General features: G+C 40.1%; 1 pseudogene; it reads left to right on the top strand.

Annotated features, from left to right (window-relative positions):
- The first annotated feature begins 9153 nt into the window (after positions 1 to 9153).
- On the top strand, positions 9154 to 15591 carry LOC115936208 (mas-related G-protein coupled receptor member X3-like; annotated as a pseudogene).
- Positions 15592 to 16560: the final 969 nt, after the last annotated feature.

Raw genomic sequence — 16560 nt, 5'->3', positions numbered from 1 at the left:
TTGTGCCTCAGAAATGTCTCAGCGGTAACTCAAGGTCGTCGAATAGATGTTTATCTATACTGACAGTTCCAGTTTTCATCCACAGAAAGCATTAGTCTGACAGTACAATGTTTAGATTCTCCTTGATATTACCAACACATTTTTCCTGTCATCTTACACAGAAAACTTTTTCTGCAATTTTCATTGTAATAAAAAGAGTTCCTCTCCACAACCCTAAACTCATCTTTATACGTTTGCTACCTGATTGTATCAAAAAGGAAGTTTCCTTATTGATCTCTCAGACTATGTTCCCCTGAAACCATATTCCCTTCTATGACTGGAGGCATTACTGAAGTTGGAGCTCGATTCTGAATAAGTGAGTTCTGTTATCTCTACATTCCACTGAATTCTCAGATATAAAGCAAAATAGTGTCCTTAGAGACAGACTCTCTCTCATAAAAACACTCTCACAAATTGGTTTTATGAAAAGTCCTCTCCTGTCATTTGTCCACAGCATGGTGACACACTGGCCTTGATTTCTAGTAAAGACAACCATGGCCCCTTCCCCTTGAGAACTGGTAAGTTCTTATTTAGCTCTTCCTGGACTAATAGACCAGTGAGGAGCCTATAAATATGCCCCACCAGTTCCATTTTGCCCATTGGAAATGGCAGTATTGATTATAAAGTGGAAACTATCTTGAAAAATCATTATTCCCTTTCAGATTCTTTCAGTTGTAGGAGAATTCTTCTTACTTCCAGGTTTTGCACAAATTTTTCTGGCTGTAACTTTCAGTTAGTTTTATGGTCATTCACGTGAGAAGCAAAACTGAAAACATCTGACCTTTCCATGCTAATGTCAATTATAGTATCTGGATAATAACTTACAGTTGGTATAGAATTCTAATACATGCTGTGACATAGATGAACCTGAAAACATTGTGCTAAGGAAAATAAGCCAAACCAAAGAACAATATTGTAAGTTCAAATTTTATGAGATATTGAAACTAGGAAATTTGTGAACACAGAAAATAAGTTAGGAGGAGCCTGGTGCTGGATGATGGAGGGAATGTGTAGCCATTATTTAATGAGCAAAGACTTTCTGTGTGGAATAATGCAAAGTTCTTAAAGGGGACAGTGGTAATGGTTACAACTTATTGGAATATACTTAATGAAACAGAATTTTACAACTAAAATAGTTGAAGTTGTAAAATGTATGTTACATAAATTTTACAACTAAAAACATTTAATTATAAACACAGGATCAGTACAAAATTCAGAACTATTCTCCACCAGTGATTATCCCTTCCACAGATAACTCAAGCAGACAGAAGAGACCACCAAGAGATGTGACATCACAGTGGGCTCTGTGCTGCTCTTAGACAGTGAGGCTGCCCCTCAGATTGACCCTCACTAAGGGGAGCTGACACATGCAATTTGAGTATGCAGGAGACAGTATAAAGTAGCTATGAAAACAATAAAGAGGTATATAGTTTTCAACTTGTCCAACCAAATTTGTTAGCGGCTCTTATCACACTGTTAACAATGTTGAACTCAGGTCCCCTCAGTCCAGATCCATTGCTTTTCCAGGCCCAGACTCCATTGATGCTGAATCCTATCTGTCCACCCTCAATTCCCAAATGCTGTAGTAGGACATGGCTGTTGGCGAGGGTTTCCTACAGGTCAGAGGAAGCAGGAAGCCAGTGCTTGCAGCCCGTGCTCCCGGCAAGGAGCTTTGATGTCATGTAGTCAGTTCAGACTGAGGGTTATTGGGAGAGTCCACTCTGGAAGTCTCTGATATCAATTGTATAGTTTTGGCCTAAGATGTTGTCTACATGAGGAATTTCGTAGAGAATATTCACCTGACAATTGAATCAAATAATGTTGGTCCTCACCTGGGAATTGCTTGGTTTGATGTTAGAAACATTCTTTTTCTTTTGGCAGAAGAAAACTTCAACTTCATGAAGCTTAGATTCAGTCCATGAAGCCCATTCTGAACTTACTTGGCCTCACAGATTGCTCTACGATAAAACTTATAACAGCATAGTTGAAATACTTTTCCTCACATCTTTCTCTTCAACTGCATTCTGAAGTCTTTAAGACGCAAAGAACATGTCCTTGAATTTCTAGTGCAACAGACTAGGTGTGGAATTTAGAAGATGCTTGGTAAATATTTTTCTCAAGTAGCTCCCACCTGAAAATCACAGGGTTGTCCAGCATCTTGCAAAGGCTGGCTCAGTCACCAGGTCTCACTGGATCTCCTATAGGCACCTTCCACTTAACAGAGTGTCCTCTGCAGTTGGTCTTTCTGAGAACAGCTGTTCCCTTTTATTGCAGGTCTGCTCACTGCCTCTGGGAAGAAGAATAGAGGGGATGCAGGAGTCTGCTCATGAGCTGCCTTCTTTCCAAGGTCAATGATATCATTTCCTCTCAGTTCTATGTCAAGGAAGAGCATGCAGGACATCCAGGAGTGTTCTCCAGAAAATGAGAAATGATAAGAAAATCTCTCATGGCACTTTTTGGGAGCTGCCATTCATGACTATATTTTAGGCATGAATTCAACTAACATTCAAACATAATTCACCAAGCACTGTGCTAATTCTACATAAAAGCAAACACCTTTCAAATAAGTCTCTCACTAATACATTCTGTATCTATAACTAATCCTTTCCACTTCATGAAGAAAATATACTGATGGATGCTGAGCAAATGCTGAGCCTTCGTGGCCATTCACTGATGCTCTAGTACACCTGAGCTCAAGGGCACTGGGCCATCACACTCACAAGAACCAACTGGATCTGTTTCTTGTCCTGCTTTTGCCAATTAGGCTTGTCAATATAATTACCTAGTTTTTCAAAATACAGCACAAGTCAATGAAATACGAGTATGAAAGAATTGCGGTTTCCATAAAAACTAATGTGAATGTGTAAATGGACAATAAAAGCAGGTTCCAAAATTATTGTTAGTTTACTAGGTGTGAGTCTGCCAACTCTACAAGATTAAACAAAAATAAGCAATATTGAACAATATCCTTAGACAGAATGCTATGCATCTGATGCTAAGATCTACACTTAAACTAATCCAAACTGCAAATTATAGACAATGATTGATAGATATGCTTTCAGACAGAGTAGAATTCTATATGCTGAACCCTACACAAAGGATTGTTCTACAGCCTAGTTCTATTGTAGTGAATTAATTCTAGGTAAAATTGAAATACTCATGTTACAAATGTATCCTTTTTTATGAATACTGATTAACAGATATTTTCAATTAATCTATCTACTTACACTCCTGAATATATCATTAAGTGGGCTTTACATAGCAATATCTCTCACTTTTTCTACTGTTTGTTGTATAAATATATACTGAGCATCTTCTATTCTCTAGCTTGCATGCCAGACCCTTGGGAGTCAAAGTAAACATACGCAGATTCACAGAGCTCCTAGCCTGTGAAGGAAGGACACTAGTGCAGGAAAGACTGCCTCCCAATGTGACACATGCTATCCAAGTGTTGTGTTTGTGGCTTAAGTGTGCTCAGAGGAGAGGGTGTCTAAAAATTTCCAGTTATCTTGCTGCCATCCTGAAGAGGAATGCCACATCCAAGCACCCAGCTGAAGCAGCACAATATGATTTCAACAAATGAGAGAATGTGCACCAGGTGACTGCTCATGCAAGACAACAATCTCAGCAACAGTTCTATAATTGATGACATTACAAGACTAATAGGCTAAATCTTACAATAGCGCTCAGTCTGTAGTCTAACATCACACCAATGCACAATTCCTGAAAGCATTTTCTAGAGACCCTGCAGATGCTTAGGTCACAGGCATCGCAGAACTACCTACTACCACTACCTTGCATTCCTGCAGAAGAAGCCCTTGCCTCCATGCAAACCCAATTCAGCATCTACAAATTCCAGGATATGGAGGGAAGAAGAATGTGCAAGTGCTAGAATGGGAAGAACACCCTGACCTGGTTTCATGGATTTGGGATTCTCAAGCTGACTGCATGGCCAACGTGGATCACATGCTCATTCCAGGCAAACTAAGCAGAAGTGAGGTTATGGGATTGCCCCAGTCATTTGTGCATTTGTGCTCAGGTATCTCTTTTCAGAACATGTGGGTAAAGTGTGACTTTACCATAACCATGGACTGAAGATAACTAGTGTTGTGATCCAGGTTGCCTGAGAAATTCATGTCACTACACAGCGACCAGTAAGCATATGTTGTTCCCACCTATGTGGAAGCGACCTAGAATCCAAAGAGACTGCTCTGATGCTTGTTCTGTATGAAGGTGTGGTATGATTTGGGCACAATTAGTGTCAATGTATCAATGCTGGCTATAGATATAGACGACATTTGTTTGCTGTTATCTAGCAGTTACAGCAGAGTATAGAAGAAGAAATCTCAATGCTCATGCCCATCATATTGGTCCAAATTTTTCTGAAACCTTGCAGGATGAAAACACAAGGAAGGAGAGCAGAGACAGAGCAGATCTCATTCCTGAGTGTGTATGTAGCAGTGAGTGGATCATGGAAGGCTTTGTGTAATAGGTGGAATTTTAACTGATGACTACAATTGACCCAGCATTCTTATTATGATTGTACCCTCTGTAAATTTTGCCAGTCACTTAAATTTTTATATGGGCAAGGATTGGTAAATAGGATCTGGACCAATGCAAATGGCAGAAGAGATAATTTACAGTGGCTCTGTTAATAAAAGCACAGAGTTTTTTTTAGGGAATGGTGAATAATTCACACCAGAGTTTTATTCCTTGTGTCACCCCGTGTATTTGGTCATGATGGCAAGATCCCTCTTAAATAGAATCACAAGACTGGAGTGCTCTGAATAATGAGCATCATCTTTTGTGGCCTTGAAGTGATAGAGCTTGATGTTAGTTTTGTGATATTCATAGGAGTGAACTCTATAATAATGTAAAGTCCAGAGAGGGCCAGGCAAGTCAGGCCAACAGGACATGCCACAAAGTCAATGCCATGCTCTCCTTACCCTCCTCACTGGGATATGTCCAGCCCTCCAGGGTCAGAAGGCATAGATTAAAGAATTAAAAAATTAAAATAATAATAATAATAAAAAAACACGTGGGGGTTAGGGGAGAAGAGAGAAGCAATGGAATGCAGCCCCTTTTCAGGAGCAGCATTTTTACCTGCAAAAGGCCCATATTGGGAGTAGGGGAGATAGTTAATCTTTGAATTAAATTCAACATTTTATTTGTCACATAAAAATTCAAATCTAAACTCTGCATAGCCTTGATATGGATGTCCAAAAATTCCTAATCAAATTCTGTGTCACTTTGCAACTCTTTTGTAATGTAATATTTATAGTGACTTGAAATTTAATATTCCTGTTTCAACATGCTGCTACACATGTGACAGAATAATACATACCAAACTCAGACATTCTGAAGTTGAAGAAAATTGTCATTCCCATTCCAGGTGTTCAGGCGCCCTTGCCTTCTTATCAAAGACATGTGTAATCATTGGTGAGACTAAAGATGTAAGATTCAGCCTTAAATTGTATCTGTAAAATGTATGTATTTATTTTTAAGAGTTATTAGAAACAAATGTGATAAAAATTTAATATGTGCTTAATTTTGTGTTGGGTGTATGAATGCTAATTATATTACCTTCTAGCCTATGTGCCTGGTTGGCAAGCTTCCTTCCAGCATACCCAATTTTCTCATTCTTGGTGACTTCAATATCCATAAAGATAGTCCATACAATAAAGAGGCATTTCAGTTGTTTTTAAGTTTTCATTGAGAATTAATTGTAGACTATGAAGAAGTTACTAAAACAGTACACAGAGTTCCTGTATGCCCATCACCCAACCTACAGCAATACTGACATGTTAAGTAAATGTAGCACCAAAACCAGAAAATTGACATTGGTACCATCTAATTATCTACACTACAAATCTTACGAGATTTCACCAAATATCTACAGTACAATGTTATCAGATTTTACCAGTGTTTGCATGCACTTATTTTTGGAGTGAGGTATTCCTTCTATGTTTCATTCCACAATATTTCATCACAGGTGTAGATTCATAAACACAATCACATTGAATATAGAAGTGTTTCTTCACCACAGAAGAATTCCCTTGGGCTCCTCCTGCTGTCACACCCAAATTATGTTTCTTCCCAAACCCCTCTAATCACTGATCTATTCGTCATCTCTATAATTTTGTCATTTCAAAAGTGTTACATAAATGGAATCATACAGTATCTAATCTCTTGACTTTTTAAAATTCAGCATAATGTCCTCAAGATCCACCCAACTTTTTGCAGGTATAAATACCTTATAGCTGATTTATTTTTAAACTACTGAGTAGTGTTCCATTGTATGGATGTACTATGCTTTGTTTCACTAATCATGAGTGAAAGGACATTGCTGTTTCTTCTATTGTGGCATTTATAAATAAAACAACTATAAACATATATGTACAGATACTTAAGTGAACAAAGTTTTCCAGTTTATTGGATAAATTTAATGGCTGAATTGCTGGATTGTATGAAAATACAAGAAGATTTCCCAGAGTAGCTCTACTGTTTTGCTTTCTCATTGGCAGTGTATGAGACCTCCAATTCCTTCAAATCTCAGCCAGTATTTCAAACTATCAGTATTTTATATTTTAGCCATATTAAGAGGGTAGAATGGTATCTCATTGTAGTTTTTATTTATTGCCCTAAACATTAGTGATGTTGAGCATCTTTTTACGTGTTTATTTGTCATGCATATATGTCTTTGCTGAAGCATATGTTCATCTTTTGCCCTGGTTGAATCCAGCTCTCCACTAACTTCATGCCTGTTCCCATAGAACTGAGTGTGGCTGGAGCTCAACACACAACCATGCCCAGCGGTTTCACTGTACATTTATGACCTTGAACCTGAAATGTTCACTTATATCTCCTGAACAGTCATGTAACATTTCCGTAATTGCCTCTCTCTCTCCAAAGGAAAATCTTCATGCCATCTTCTCTCTCTTGAAACCTCCTACTTTTTATTTTTTTAAAATCTCTGTCAGGTGATGCTCTTCTGAGAATTACTCAGTCTCCCCAGAGGGAACCTACCTGCCCATCTGCCTCTGAGCGCATCTCTCTGCATTTTCTCTCATGCCAGGAAATGGGCTCTGCAAATTCCTGTTTGAAACCACCGTTTCCATTTGTGCAGTTTCCCCTTTTGCCTCCCCAGAAACATTTTATAGCATTATTGCCTCTCCCTTCTACATCTTCAATGTTTCCTTCTCTAATGGATCCTTCCATTGCAATTGAAACACCCCATCCTATTCTTGTTTAAAACACCATCCAAGCCCCCATTCCCCTCTATCCACAGCCTGATTTGTCCTCTTTCCTTTAGAAAAAAAAATTTTTCCAAAGAGTTTTCTGCACTCGTGTTTTCATTTTTTCATCCTTCCTCATATCTTCTCATATCTCTATCTCCCTCTCTTAGCTAGATCATTAAATTTATGTTTTTTGCTTGAAAATTTATTTGTGACATAGTAATAAAGTCAAAGCTTTCAAAAACAATCTTTAAATGCATGCGCTGAAAACTGTCATTCCCATTTGAGGTCCTCAGGCATCTTTGCCTTGTTAACAAAGACATATCCTATTATACTTATTAATAAGTTTATATTAATTCACAAATATTTAATAATAAAACAATATATATTTTTTGTCATACAATATATACATTGGCATGCATACTTTTTAAAAGAGCTAACAAATTCTGGAGGGCCTTTTATATCAGGTTTGTTGCTCTTTCTGTGCAGCTACAGAGTATTCTACTGCACAGATAGACAATAATTTATACAGTCTTGATGGCCATTTTGGCTGTCACCAGTCTTTTACTGTAAATAACACTGCATTCATTAACTTAGTACATAGATCTTTTGAACATGCACAAATATATCTCAAAGATAAATTCCTAGATGAGGAATTACAGAGAGAAAAGGATGATACTTTATACCTGCTTACATATGTTGAAAATAGCCTTCACTGGAAGTTGTATCCATCTGCATCCTCAGCAGAAATGAGTGAGGAGGGTACCTGATCCCAGTCAATCCCCACATGATAATCTATCAAACTTTATGGCCTTTTACATTTTGGTAAGTAAAATGTAACTCTGTAATTTTAATTGGCATGTCTTTTATTATGAGTTGCATTTCTCCTCTTTCCATATGTTTAGGAGCCATTTTTATTTTCTAGAAATTGTGAATCATGACTTAAAGTTATTTTCCTACTAGCTTTTTGGATTTTGAATTATTAATATCATTTTAGAAAATTTTTATCAATAGAGAAAATTTATACTTTGGCTATAACATACATTACCAAAAAATCTCCCAGTTTATTTATTTAATTTTATTAATTTATTAATTTATCTTTTGGGATGGAGTCTCGCTCTGTCACCCAGGCTGGAGTGCAGAGAGGCGCAATCTTAGCTTACTGCAACTTTCGCCTATCAGGTTCAATCCATTCTCTTGCGCAGCCTCTCGAGTAGCTGGGATTACAGGCATGTGCCACCACACTCGGCTAATTTTTGTATTTTTAGTAGAGACTAGGTTTCACCATGTTGGCCAGGTTGGTTTCATACTCATGTCCTCAGGTGATCTGACCACCTCGGCCTTCCAAAGTGCTGGGATTACAGAGGTGTGCCACCATGACTGGCCACAGTTTATTTATATTTTGATTATGATGGTTCGTGTCATGCTAAAAATAGCTTTTGGTTTTTTGGGGTTTTTTTGTTGTTGTTGTTGTTGTTTTGTTTGTCTTGTGAAAAGGTCTGGTCTTGTGACCCTTGTGCTATCAACTGCACTCCAGTGCAGTGATGTGATGTGAGCTCACTGTGACCTCTGCAGCCTGGGCTCAAGCAGTCCTCCCACCACAATGTCCCGAGTAGCTGGGACTACAGACATGCACCACCACACCTGGCTAGTTTTTGTATTTTTTGTAGAGACAGGTTTTCACCATGTTGCCCAGGATGGTCTCAAACTTGTGAGCTCAAGCAATCCACTCACCTCGGCCTCCCAAAGTGCTGGGATTATAGAAGTGGGCCATCAGCTGGCATTCTTTTTGTCTTTTTTAATATTTTATTTAATGTCTTCTGAATTGTATCCTATAATTGAAAGTCTTTTTCCACTTTGATTTAAAAACTATTTGGCTATGGCTCCTCCAGGTAATTGTATTTTCTTTATAAAATTATAAGTAGTGTATTTGGATTTATCCTCAAATCATATATAAAGTATGTTTCCACCTTTATTTTATTTCTCATGGCAACTCAGTTGTCCTAATAGCATTCATTGAATAGTGCCTGTTTTACACACTACGTTGATATACAACCTTTATCATAATAAGCATACATTGAAGATATTGCAAGTCTTCTTCCATCACTGTAATACAGCAAATATTACAGTAAAGTGAATCACATGAATTTTTGGTGTCCCAGTACATGTAAAAGTTATGCTTATACTATATTGTAGTCTATTGAGTGCGCAATGACATTATGTCTAAAGCAATCTACATGCATTACTTAAAAAATCCTTTTTTACTAGGAAATGGTAACCATCATCAGAACCTTTATCAAGCCAAACGCTTTGCTGCTGGAGGGTCTTGCTTGATATTGATGGCTGCTGAGGTGGCTGCTGAAGGTAAGACAGGCTGTGCCAATATCTTAAAACAAGACAACAGTGAAGTTTGCCACGTCGATTGACTCATCCTTTTATGAAAGATTTTAATGTAGCATGCAATGCTGTTTGATAGCATTTTATACACAGTAGAACTTCTTTTAAAACGGAAGTCAGTTCTCTCAAACCTTGCCACAGTTTTTATCAAGCAAGTTGAATAAGATGGAATGTGATGGGAGAGGCTTATATATATTGGATATGGGACAGAGGCCAAGAATCATCTCAGGTAGGGTTTGTGTCTCCAATATCTCTGGCCACTGATTTCTCCATAGTCCTCATACAAGAAATAACAAGTCTGTCCAGCATCTTCATAAGCCTGGATTGACCACCAGCTTTGACTCCAGCTCCTGTAGGCATCTCCTGAATTAAGCAACACAGAAGAGTCCTCTGAAGTCACTGAATCCCAGAAAGGCCCTCCACCTTTAGCACAAGGGAAGTCTTCACCTCTGGACAAAAGAGAAAAAGATAAGGGTAAGTACCAAGAACTGTCCTCTTCCATAGTCAGTTATGGCTTTTGCTATAAGATCGTTTCTGTGTTTCCACCTAGGTGCTACAAGCAGGGGATCGTGAGCTTGTTTCAGGAAAAGACAAGAGACATGATGTTTCCTTCTGGAAACTGAGTGCTGCCAACTCAGACTGTGTTGAGCTTCAACTGGGATCCCCGCTTCTGATTTGTCTCCCCATATCACCTCCCTTATTCCAATCACTGAACCTGTCCTCATGGAGAGAATGCTTCCTCTGACATTCATTTAAGGAGTTAGAGGACATGCAGGCATTGCTTCGCAGAGGTGAAATGCTGTAGAAGCAGGTTTTGTTGTTTTGCTTACTTTTCTAAATTTTTCTTCCTTGCCTGCCTGGAAAGGTTCAAGGAAGAAACAGACCGTCCCAACTGAAATGATTGAGGAGTGTTTCATGAGGGAAGTATTTATAAAGATGTGCAGGGTTAAGGGAAAGAGACAATGCATGGGTCAGCACTCTAAGCAGCAATACATAGTGGAGCACTAAGTCCTCCCCTAGGCTGAAAGGGACAGGGAAGGAGCAGTTACCATTGTCGCCATAGCCATAGCTGTAGCAATAGGGGTGGGAGAGCACCAGCAGGCAGGTGGAGAAGCCTTGCATGGCCAACACACAGCCACACAGCCTGATAAGATTTGGATCTGTGTCCCCACCCAAATCTCATATTGATTGTAACTCCCAATATTGGAGGGAGGGCCTGATGGGAGGTGATTAGATTTTGGGGACAGTTTCACATGAATGGTATAAACACCATCCCCCTTTGGTATCGCTGTAGTGATAGTGAGTGAGTTCTCATGAAATCTAGTTGTTTAAAAGTGTGTAGTGCCTCCCTCTCTCTCTGTATTTCTCTTGCTCTCACCGTGTGAGATGCCTCTCTCTCCCTTGGCCTTTCACCATGATTGGAAGCTTCCTGTGGCCTCCCCAGAAGCAGAAGCTGCTATGCTTCCTGCATAGCCTATACAGCAATGAGCCAATTAAACCTAGTTTCTTCATAAACTTGCCAGTCTCAGGTATTTCTTTATAGCAATGTGAGAATGAACTAATACCCAGGCAGAGAGCCAGGAGGTGGAAATCTGAAGTTGCTCTCCTGCTGTCCTCCAGTCTCCTGCTGGTGTGGCCCAGTGTCACAATTCCACCAGAAGCTAGAATTAAAATGAATCCCACCGATGTGGGACATAAAAGCCACTCTCTTGGGATGTCAAACAGGATAGAGAAGAATGGAAAGCAAAACCTCATAGCAAATGAGACTATCACTCTCACCTTCTTCTATCCTCCTAATTACTGGGCATTCTCTGTCTAAAGGTGATTGATTTCTTTCTTATTTCAGCTCTATCAGACCACTTCAATGTTTGGCATGTCTTTCTCTACTGTCACTTCTATGCAGAAATGTTTGCATTCATCAAAAATGCATAGAAAATAAAATGTAATCTAAAAAAGAGAGAACATATTTCTTTGGTTTAGAATATAATTTTGGTGGCTGTAATAAAGAATGAAGTAGAAATATCTTTAAAAAGAAGGTATAGTTGTGCCTCTAGGTCTCTAGGTTCTGAATCTGCAGATTCAACAAATCACAGGTGGAAACTATTTTAAAAATAAGGGTATGGCAGAGGTGTGTATGTAGTGAACAGGTACAAACTTGTTTTTCCTTGTCATTACTTCCAAAAAAACGTATAGTAAAACAAGAATTTACATGGCAGTTGTATTTTGTCAGTTATTCTAAATAACTTAGAAATGATTTAATGTATCTGGGAGAAAGAGCATAGGGTGTGCACAAATATCGCATCTTTTTATGTAAGGAAATTGAGCATCTGCATATTTTGGTGTGTGCTGGGGTTCCGGAGCAAGAACCAGGGAATGCCCAGAGATGACTATCTGTGAGATCTGAGCTGGAAACTCCAAGACATCATATATCAGAATTCCAAAACTGCAACTCCCCAGTCCCCAGGGAGCTGCCCTCATCCTTGTGATCCTACATGGTTCACAGCCACGTCAGCATTCCAGCGTGATGGAAAAGGATGAAGGAAAGGAGGGGCTTTGCTCTTTTGATTGATTCTATGAGCCAGGACTTGCTTACTTCACTTTTGTGCACCTTTCATTGAACAGCACCTGGTCATACAATGGCACCCAGCATCAAGGAAAACTGGAATGTGGGTCCTTGTGCTGTCTTTAGACTCGGTCGTGACCAAAGAGGAAAATCAATATTGGAGCAACCTAGCAGTCCCTTCAGCCCCTCACTGTCTCTGATTCTGTGCTCACATCAAGATTTTTTCAGGAGCTCCTCTGAAATAATGAATGATGGGGCAGAGAACAGTACAGAAGTTTCATGCAGGGCTCCAGGGACCAGGGGCGGGTACTGGACCTACTCTTCTTGTTGTGATCACAGGAAAACACTTTACTAGTCTAGGCCACAGCTTCATCTTATGTTATATGAGGATAATACCACAGATGGTCTTTAAGGAAGACATGCTAAATGTTGGTGATACCACAGTGAAAAAGACAGGCATGACTTACTCCTTAATGGAGCTTCACGTTTCATAAGGAAGACAAACATATCAAACCATAAATATAGATGGACAAAGTGTTTAGTGCCCTGAGTGTGGATAACAGAGGTTCTCCTTTTCCTCCCATTTCCTTTTCGGGTCAATCAGGGTGGTGGCAGCTGGTCTCTCTAAGAGAGCTCATGATGGATGCATTCACTCCTGATGCTCCTCTGTATTCCCAGAGGAGGGTGTGTCTCCTTTCCACCTGAAGAGTTCCTGCCCATGTGCATTCTTGGGATTCCAGAGCAAAGGTGGCCTCTGATAGGCAAAAAGGAACTCCTGAATTCATTCCTAAATGCCTTCACTCTCCTCTATATTTTTCCCTATTTGATTTGCTTCTCATTCTCTATCTGAAATTTGTTTAGGTTAGTTTTTTTTTTTCAACCCACAATTTTGCCTGCCAACTTGGATTTAATCTTAAGAATCACTCCTCTGCTTTACACCCTCTAACATGTATAATCAACACAGAGTGGCGCTGGGTGTAAAGGGCTGCTCCAAGACTGGATCATGAGTCAGCCCTGCTGGCCTCAAATCATACTATACAAGTCCCAGAAAGAACAATTCACTCTTTTTGTGTACCAATGTATTATTGTCCATATGGGAATAACACTCATTCTTACCCGCTAGGCTCTTCAGATAATGAAAAGAGACAATATCTTAAACACTCTCAATCAGCTGCTGTTATTCTCCCAGATTAGACCCAGTCCTCATTCTCCAGTTGAAATCTGCATGAATATCTCTCTTTATACTCCAAGCCCTACATATCTCCTATTTCCCCTCATGGACTCCTCTCATACAAATGTTTACATCAACAAAGAAACCAGCCAAAGATCTCCTGAAAGAGAGAATGAAACAGGTTTACATTGTGTATACCCAGCAGAACACTTAGTAGTCCCCCATATATATTCCCACACTTCAATTACCTGCTTCAGTGGCACTCAGACCTCACCCTCACTTACTCTTTCCTCTGCTCTATTGCTGAGCATTTCAGCTCAGACCCACAACCTACACAAATATTCTGTACAAAAATGCTTCTAGGTGTTCAGCAAAGCCACATTGAGTCCTCATTTCAAAGGCACATCAGTGGTCAATTTCAGGTTTGGGGCACACATCAGTAATTCTTTTTTAACACAGATAGAGCTGCCGCAAACAGAATTCTGATGAATGAAATTTTCTGTACCTAATTAAACATGGGTGTTCTAATGCCTTACATTGTGCTTTAATTTTTATTTTCCATTTCCCCCAAATCTACCATTATCATTAAGTTCCTCATGCATGCATTCATTCATTGAATGGATATTTATGAAGAGCACAGTGTGCTGCTCATGGAAATAGGTACTGGGAGTACAAAATGTAAAATGTGGTCCTGTCTGCAATGACTGACATGCTGAGTTATTTCTCAACCACCAGGCCCAGCCATTTTCACACTTGTCCTAGTGAAGGTCACATTTTCCTCTGGTTCATAATGCATGGTCTTCTTTCTTGTCCATAGATGACCAGTCCTAGTCACGAGTGTGTCACAACCACTTCTTTGTGTATCTGAATTCCTCCACCTGAGAGAAAATTTCAGGCCCAGGATAAAGCAATGATCAGGTCCACAGCCCTGGCCACTTGAGTGGGGGTGTTTTGACCATAATGTTATTCCCATGTCAGCATAGAACTTGTGTGGCAATAGAGAGAGGTCAGGCTTTAGAGTCAGCAAGAACTGGATTTCAAACCGGATTTCAGGACCCCCACCTTTTGATAGGTAACTTATTCTCTGCACGTCTCTGATATCTCGTCTTAAAATGACGACAGTAAATCCCACGTGGCAGGGTGGTGCAGAGAATCAGAGATGATACAGCTGTTGATTACATCTGGTTTGTGTTCCCAGGGACACCAGACTAGGGTTTCTGAGCGTGGATCCAACCATCCCAGCCTTGGGTACAGAACTGACACCAATCAATGGACGTAAGGAGACTCCTTGCTACAAGCAAACCCTGAGCCTCACAGGGCTGACATGCATCGTTTCCCTTGTCGGGATGACAGGAAATGCAGTCGTGCTCTGGCTCCTGGGCTTCCGCATGCGCAGGAACGCCTTCTCCATCTACATCTTCAACCTGTCCATGGCCGACTTCCTCTTTCTCAGCCACATTATACGTTTTCCGTTAAGCCTCATCAATATCCTCCATCCCATCTTCAAAATCCTCAGCCCTGTGATGATGTTTTCCTACCTTGCAAGCCTGAGCTTTCTAAGCGCCATGAGCACCGAGCGCTGCCTGTCCGTCCTGTGGCCCATCTGGTAGCGCTGCCGCCCCCACCCCTACACCTGTCAGCGGTCGTGTGTGTCATGCTCTGGGCCCTGTCTCTGCTGCGGAGCATCCTGGAGTGGAGTTTCTGTGACTCCCTGTTTAGTGGTGCTGATTCTGTTTGGTGTTAAACATCAGATTTCATCATAGTAGGGTGGCTGATTTTTTTATGTGTGGCTCTCTGTGGGTCCAGCCTGGTCCTGCTGGTCAGGATCCTTTGTGGGTCCCGGAAGATGCCACTGACCAGGCTGTACGTGACCATCCTGCTCATAGTGCTGGTCTTCCTCCTCTGTGGCCTGCCCTTTGGCATTCAGTTTTTCCTATTTTCATGGAACCACGTGGATTTGGAAGTCTTATATTGTCACGTTCATCTAGTTTCCATTTTCCTTTCCTCTCTTAACTGCCAACCCCAACATTTACTTCTTCGTGGGCTCCTTTAGGCAGTGTCAAAATAGGCAGAACCTGAAGCTGGTTCTCCAGAGGGCTCTGCAGGACACGACTGAGGTGGATGAAGGTGGACGATGGCTTCCTGAGGAAACCCTGGAGCTGTCGGGAAGCAGATTTGGGCAGTGAGGAAGAGCTTCTGTCCTGTCAGATGGGACTTTGAGAGCAACACTGCCCTGCCATCCTTGACAATTGCATGTGTTTTTCTTAGCGTTGCACCTCAGGAATGTCTCAGTGGTTCCTCAGGGTCTTCAAATGGATTTTTATCTATCCTGACGGTTGCAGTTGTCAACCATAGAAAGCATTAGTCTGATAATACAATGTTTAGATTCTCCTTGATATTGCCAATCTATTTTTCCTGTTATCTTACATTGAATCTTTCTTGCTGAACACTTTTTCTGCAATTACCTGGTATTGAAAGGAATTCCTGTCCAAAACCTTAAAACTCTTCTTTATACTTTTTTCCTACCTGATTATATCAAAAGGGAAGATTCCTTATTAATCTCTCAGACTATGTTCCCCTGAAAATCATGTTCCCTTCAATGACTGGAGGCATTACCACAGTTGGAAGCTCGATTCTGAATAAATGAGTTCTGCTATCTCTATGTTCCATTGTATTTTCAGATATAGAGCAAAATAATGTACTTAGAGACAAACTCTCTCTTCATAAAAACAGTCTAGAAAATTGGTTTTATGAAAAGTTCTCTGCTGTAATTGTCCACAGCATGGTGACACGTGGCCTTGGTTTCTAGTAAAGACAACCATGGCCCCTTCCCTTTCAGACTTTGAGAACTGGTAAGTTTTTATTTAGCTCTTCCTGGACTAATAGACCAGTGAGGAGCTCATAAATATGTCCCACCAGTTCCATTTAGGCCACTGAAAACCTCAATATTGGTTTCAAAGTGGAAATTATCTTGAAAGCCATTTATTATTTACTTACAGATACTTTCAGTTGTAGAATTCTTCATTCTTCCAGGTTTTGTACAAATTGTTCTGGGTGTAACTTTCAAGTAGTTTTACAGCTGTTAACAAGAGAAGCAAAACTGAACATATCTGACCTTTACATGCTAATGTCAATTATAGTATCTGGATAATAAC

The sequence above is a fragment of the Gorilla gorilla genome, chromosome 9, assembly GCF_029281585.2.
Source record: "Gorilla gorilla gorilla isolate KB3781 chromosome 9, NHGRI_mGorGor1-v2.1_pri, whole genome shotgun sequence".
Taxonomy (NCBI): domain Eukaryota; kingdom Metazoa; phylum Chordata; class Mammalia; order Primates; family Hominidae; genus Gorilla; species Gorilla gorilla.
Note: the sequence above shows the minus strand (reverse complement) of the source record. Positions and strands in the feature narration are given on the sequence as shown.